General features: G+C 38.7%; 1 long non-coding RNA gene across 1 annotated transcript; it reads right to left on the bottom strand.

Moving 5' to 3' along the window:
- Positions 1–1,461: 1,461 nt before the first annotated feature.
- On the bottom strand, positions 1,462–3,650 carry LOC145459817 (uncharacterized). The gene is made up of 3 exons (XR_013921564.1): positions 3,569–3,650; positions 2,553–2,694; positions 1,462–1,808 (listed from the first exon to the last, which is right to left on the bottom strand). It is a non-coding gene; the product is annotated as an uncharacterized LOC145459817 (long non-coding RNA).
- Between the last annotated feature and the right edge of the window lie 2,236 nt (positions 3,651–5,886).

Raw genomic sequence — 5,886 nt, forward strand, 5'->3', positions numbered from 1 at the left:
TCGACCAGTCGTAATCGAGCCAAATTTTGTGTACAGCGTTCAATAGCAATAAATACTCAGATTATATTTTCATCTGCCCAAGACACACAGACAGCGTACAAAGCGATGTGATAAACAGATAGTCTTCCACGATGTTAAACTTTCTTCGTCGGTCCGTTTTCTACGGGCTTTACTCAACAATTTAATCGGTGAATCTTCGGAATTCGGATATAAAAGTTTTTGAACAACTTGGGGCACATCAGACATTGCTAACGCTGACAGGCTTCAGAACACTCGCTTGCCGAGAGATAAAATGTATTTACCAATGATCAACAATCGCAATAAGCAACAAGTGCCAAAAATTGCAAAGCGTCAACATCTCACAACACCTCCGCACGTAGGTAAACAGACTAAACAATAATACTGTCGCGAAAATTGCCATCGACACACCGCAAAAGCATCGTCATAATCAAGAAGTAACAAACGCGAAGTTCAATAAATAGCGACCAGCAAAGAACGAAATAGTACCGCAAAACTAGCTGCAGTAACTACCGTATCATTACAGAAATTTACTCTCGCCAGCGAAGGACTCCTTGACCATGCGATCACCGACACCGCCGAATTACGACACAAATTAGCAGTGGAAAGTTTTCGAAATCAAAATTTAATGAAAAGATATTTTCATGACACACCCAAGCGGAACAATTGACAGTATTTAAAATAGTAAACGCAACGCCATAAAACATTAAACATCCATCCATACCTCCTTTTTGATCGGGTTACTGTAATAAAAAGTTATTTACATCAATTTAGTACCGATAACTATTGCATGGCACAAGAATTCGAGTATTAATTCTAATAGTCAAGTCGAATTGTGAGGTATGGTATTTTTGAGTACTGAAGCTATATTCTCCTTGTCTTTAAGTGTTAATTTACCGAGAATTATAGTTTTGATGTAATTTCCTACTATGGGAGGCTATAAACTTCAATTGGGCGTACCACCGCAGCTTACGAAACATATCGTACAAAGCTATCAGTGGAAATGTCACTTGTATGAAGCCGTGATCAACACACAGCATTGCTGCAAAAATATCAAATCATCTTTAATGAGATGCGTAACTGGCATTTTTCGCGGTCGTATAAAACGCACACGTTTGAAGATCAAGAAGAAAACCACCGTCGATTACAAATCGATATGCTGCCGTAATGTACCGTTACAGACCATCGTGTTACAATGTAAATGCGCGTACCCACACAGTATAAAACAGTTGTATAAAGCAATCTTGGCATACAGTCATAAATGCAATATAAAAATTCCAACCCTTATGGCCATGTCTCAAGCATCAATGCAGCCACTAAAGAACCGATCGCTTGTATACCTGATTCGACAGCGTAGATATAGACACAGAATATTAAGACGTAGTGGCACAAAGCAAACGTACATAGGCCTACTCAATTTTCAAAATCTGCAACTATACCTGTAACGACTCATTTTTCAAAATCCGAAACTTCAACTAGAACTACTCAAAAAAACGTTAGTCAGTTCACCGACAACTAACTAAATGGGTAGTTTGTACAAGTCCGGTGCTCAGCCCGAAACAGGACCCGTTGAAAAACACCGAATATAATTGGAAGCGCTCCGGCAAAGCGTCTCACCGCGGAGAAAATCCCTTATCGGCGTCGACAGATCCAAGTCCTGCAGCTGCTCCAGCGTACCGCGGTGATACAGATGTAGGCTGCAATTTCCCGCGAAAGCCACCCACAGGCCACTACCCACGAACGCGGCGTGCGTCACAGTCTCGCGCTTCTCGGACAGAATCTTCCTGGTACTGAAATAGGTCAAAATGTAACCAGGAACGATATCAACAAGCAAATTGGGAAGCGCAGGATACAAAAATTCAAGATTATTCCGTACGCCAAAATTCAATTCAGCTTATAGTATGCAACTAGTGACTCCAACTTAGATTATGAGTGCTCTCCGTCATTAGTTATAATCAGGGCATGTCAAAAAAGTCAAAATTAGGTTAAAATTGTACAGTTGGGTCAAAAAATGTTAAAATTGCTTAGAAAGTTGAAACCATTTGTCAACCTGCAATTCGTTTGTATCGTAGATTTTGCACTGTCGGTGAACTTATTATTTTACATTTTACAGCTTGTAGCCTACTTTATAGGCCTACCGTTGCAGACTTCCATTGTATGCTCAATGTGAATCATAAACATTCAAATGAAACAAATAGGTTGACATGGTGTTATGCTAAACGTGTCGCAATATCCTTACTGAAGCAACACTGTGTGGGCATTGCATGGTTCTCATATCTCTCGTAAGGACAGACAGTTCCAACCAATAATGAACATAAGTAGTACAATCCCAACTATACGTGGGAAACACCTACTTTGCATACGTTAGGTCAAAAAATGTCAAAATTTTGATTTCTTAGGTCAAAATCTTCCGTTTTTTAGGTAAAAAAATCGCAATAGTTATTATTGAATAATATATACATATTGAAATGAACCCCAATAGAGTTTCTGACTAAATTTGTCCGCTTGTGACCAGCAAAAGTAGTCTCGCTTACCTTTCGATTTTGAAAGTTTGCGGATTGATGGTAATGATGTAATTGCCCGCGGCTGCCCACAGCGTGTTATTAAACGGCGACAATGATATCAGACGACCGCTCCCACCTCCTATGGACTGGATACGCTCAAGACTTTTACTCCCTGTCGCAACGATATTTAAATTGTACAACACACCAGGGTTGTTATGACTCGAGTCACGGTTTTCTGATGACGCGGCTTGACTCGAGTCATTTTTTCAAAATACAAAATTGATTCGACTCGAGTCAATCTGTGTGTTGACTCGACTTGGACTCAAGTCATTGCGCATGACTCGAACCAAGTCATATGACTTGAGACTCAGACGGCCAAAACCGACATTTTGTTATAATTTCGAAGAATAGTAAAGTAACCACACTATTGGGATTTCGTCTATCGATACTGGTACTTGAAAATGCGACCAGAAAGCCCTAAAAGGTGAGGAAAGTTAGTATATTATAAATGTAAACCGTTCGATATCACTAAACAGAGTTATAAAAAGTGGGTTTAACAAGACTTTAACTGGAAACTGAGCAGTCCACATAATGACTAGGAACCGGATTTGAGTCATAATACCATGACTCGGACTCGACCCTCTACTTACTGACTTGGACTCGGACTTGACTCGGTGGTGAATTGATTGGCTCGAGTCAAAACTATAAGAGTGAGATTGACTTGTGACTCGGAACCTTGCGACTTGGTTACAAGCCTGCAACATACAGATATTCAAACTCTTGCGGATACAAGACTTCAACATACAAACTATTGGTACAGAATAAACCCGAATTTTTTCGGCTGACACTCGTCAGGGGTAATCGTCAGCAACTAGCAGAGAATCGAAACGAACATTGTACAACAACAATCGTATCACCAAGCATGATGGATTTGGCGGACTATTTCATCCCACCGTTATAAGAATTTAATCTCATACATGTAGATATCATAAGAGTTAGTAAAAAAAGTGGAGTCGCCCTGATCTCTGTACTAGAGTAGTCGTTACCTTTGTTTCTCACGTAAACTTCTATGGTGTCGTCTAGTAAACCCACGTAAAGTCGGTTCTCGACGGCTCGCAATATCCTAACTGAAGAAAGACTTCTTACGCATAGCATCAATTTTATATTAAGAAGCGCTTGGTGAAAAATTGTGATGTAGACAGCACTGTCAGAATGAAGCTACACGGTGTGTCACCAGCATTGTATACGCAACTTGAGTGTTGTCAACCAACAACTACTTCTGTTGAACGTCCTTGGCAAGCTTCTTAGTAAAGACATGCACTTTCTACCCAATAATGTAGGAAAGTATCTCTCGTTGTACTACAAGAATTTTATAATTTTTTTACCATAATACATATTGTAACCACTGGAATTCTTCATAGGGCCAGATTTCGTAAAAATAATGGTTTTTCCGTGTAAAATGTTGCATGTTTTTAAGCCAAAAACGTTTTTTCATGCCAAACTACTTCGTTAGGACAGTCAGTTCGAACCAGAAATGAAGATAAGTGGTACAATTTTAACATCATGTGGGAAAACACCTATTTCGCATAAGTTAAGTCAAATTTGGTCAAAATTCAATTTGTTTAGGTCAAAAAAAGTCAAAATTTCAATTTTTAGGTCAAAAGTTTCCTTTTATTAGTTAAAAAAAAACCGCCCTAGTTATTACATTTCTAATACCAAATTCACATATATACTTGGACGTAAGACTGATATCCGTGACTTATTTCAAGTAAGGATAGTTCACAGGGACAATCGTATGGGGTCAGAGCAAGTAAAGATCAATTGCGAGTGACACTAGTATAATAATATGAACGATTCAATATTCATATACGAGATCCATTTCTCAGTCTCGTGATTCTATAAATGCAACGGAAAAAAAACAGCTTACCTTCCCCCTTCCATGCCAAGCCAGACAGAGAGAGATGTAGAAAACGGGTTCCAACACTCCATGCACTGGACTGAGCTGACAACCTTTGAAACGGTACAAAAAAAAGCGTCAAAGACTGTGATAGTGAAGAATATGACAAAATGAGAAAATTGCTGTGTGTATATTCCAAATTGAATATTCCTTCATCATATCAACAGTAGGGCTTTTCAAAAAAGACCTATTTCTCAAATCGGTTGGCTACTTGATAAAATTGCTAGGTTGCCTAATTTAAGCCTACACACAAAATTTGGTTCAATTCCAGCCAGTAACCGCTTTGCTACAGGAGAAGAAAGTTTCTATTTATCATAGAAAAATATTTGATAGATAATTTTCTGTTCACCTCCTGAAAGAGTTGAAAGTGCTGTCTATAGAAACGATGCTTACCAAATTTGGTCCAATTCCAAGCAGTGGAAGCGGAGTTATTGCCGTCGAAAAATTTGGATTTGAATAAAATAGTATTTACGGTGAGCACAACTATAATAAATAAACAAAGAATTAGTCACCGTAAATACTATTTTATTCAAATCCAGATTTTTCGATGGCAATAACTCCGCTTCCACTGCTTGGAATTGGACCAAATTTAGTGAGCATCGTTTCTATAGACAGCCTAACACTTTCATGGGGTGAAGAAAAAAATTTCAAATTATCTATCATTTATTTTCATATAATAAATAGTAAATTACTTCTCCTGTAGCAAAGAGGTTACTGGCTGGAATTGAACCAAATTTTGTGTGTAGGCTTAAATTAGGCAACCTAGCAATTTTATCAAGTAGCCAGTACGATTTGAGAAAAAAAAGTCATTTTGAAGAGCCCTAATCAACAGTCACAACCTTCCATGCCTATCCGCTGGGATTGCTAACATTCTGGCCGCCTTTTGTATTATGGCAGTATGGGGGACACGGAGTATAAAGGGGGTGTGTTTTAAAAAGTTGGAGAACCACTGATCCATGGGACAGGCATTTGGAATCGCTTCCCAAATTGTCATCGTTTCAAACTAACCGCAAATTGGAAACGCTACAAATGACGTTCGGTAGAAGCGTGAAAGAACTGTAGTATTCTGTTTAATATTGAATAGTGTCTGATTTGCTTGGGCGCCATGGAAATTTCGCTTGCGATTCTTATATTGCAACTTTTCTCCATTTTTTCACGAAACTTTTTTCGACATTTCATGCAATCAATCTGTTACTGGAAATATTTCGCACACTCAATTATTCCACTGTTGTCTAAATGTGAGGTGTGAGGTCATTTCCGATCTGACGTGGCCTTCATTCAGGCTGGAACGCCGCAAATTATATTCTTAATGGGTCGATTTTGGATAGTATCTCATATCCTGATTATTCCAAGGGACTTGTCCACAAATGCAACATAGTAGCGCAACTTCGTGAAAAAATGCAACTT

This window comes from Botryllus schlosseri, unplaced genomic scaffold (genome assembly GCF_051294905.1).
Source record: "Botryllus schlosseri isolate E-star unplaced genomic scaffold, Bs_hap1 Bs18a, whole genome shotgun sequence".
In the NCBI taxonomy this organism is placed as follows: Eukaryota; Metazoa; Chordata; class Ascidiacea; order Stolidobranchia; family Styelidae; genus Botryllus; species Botryllus schlosseri.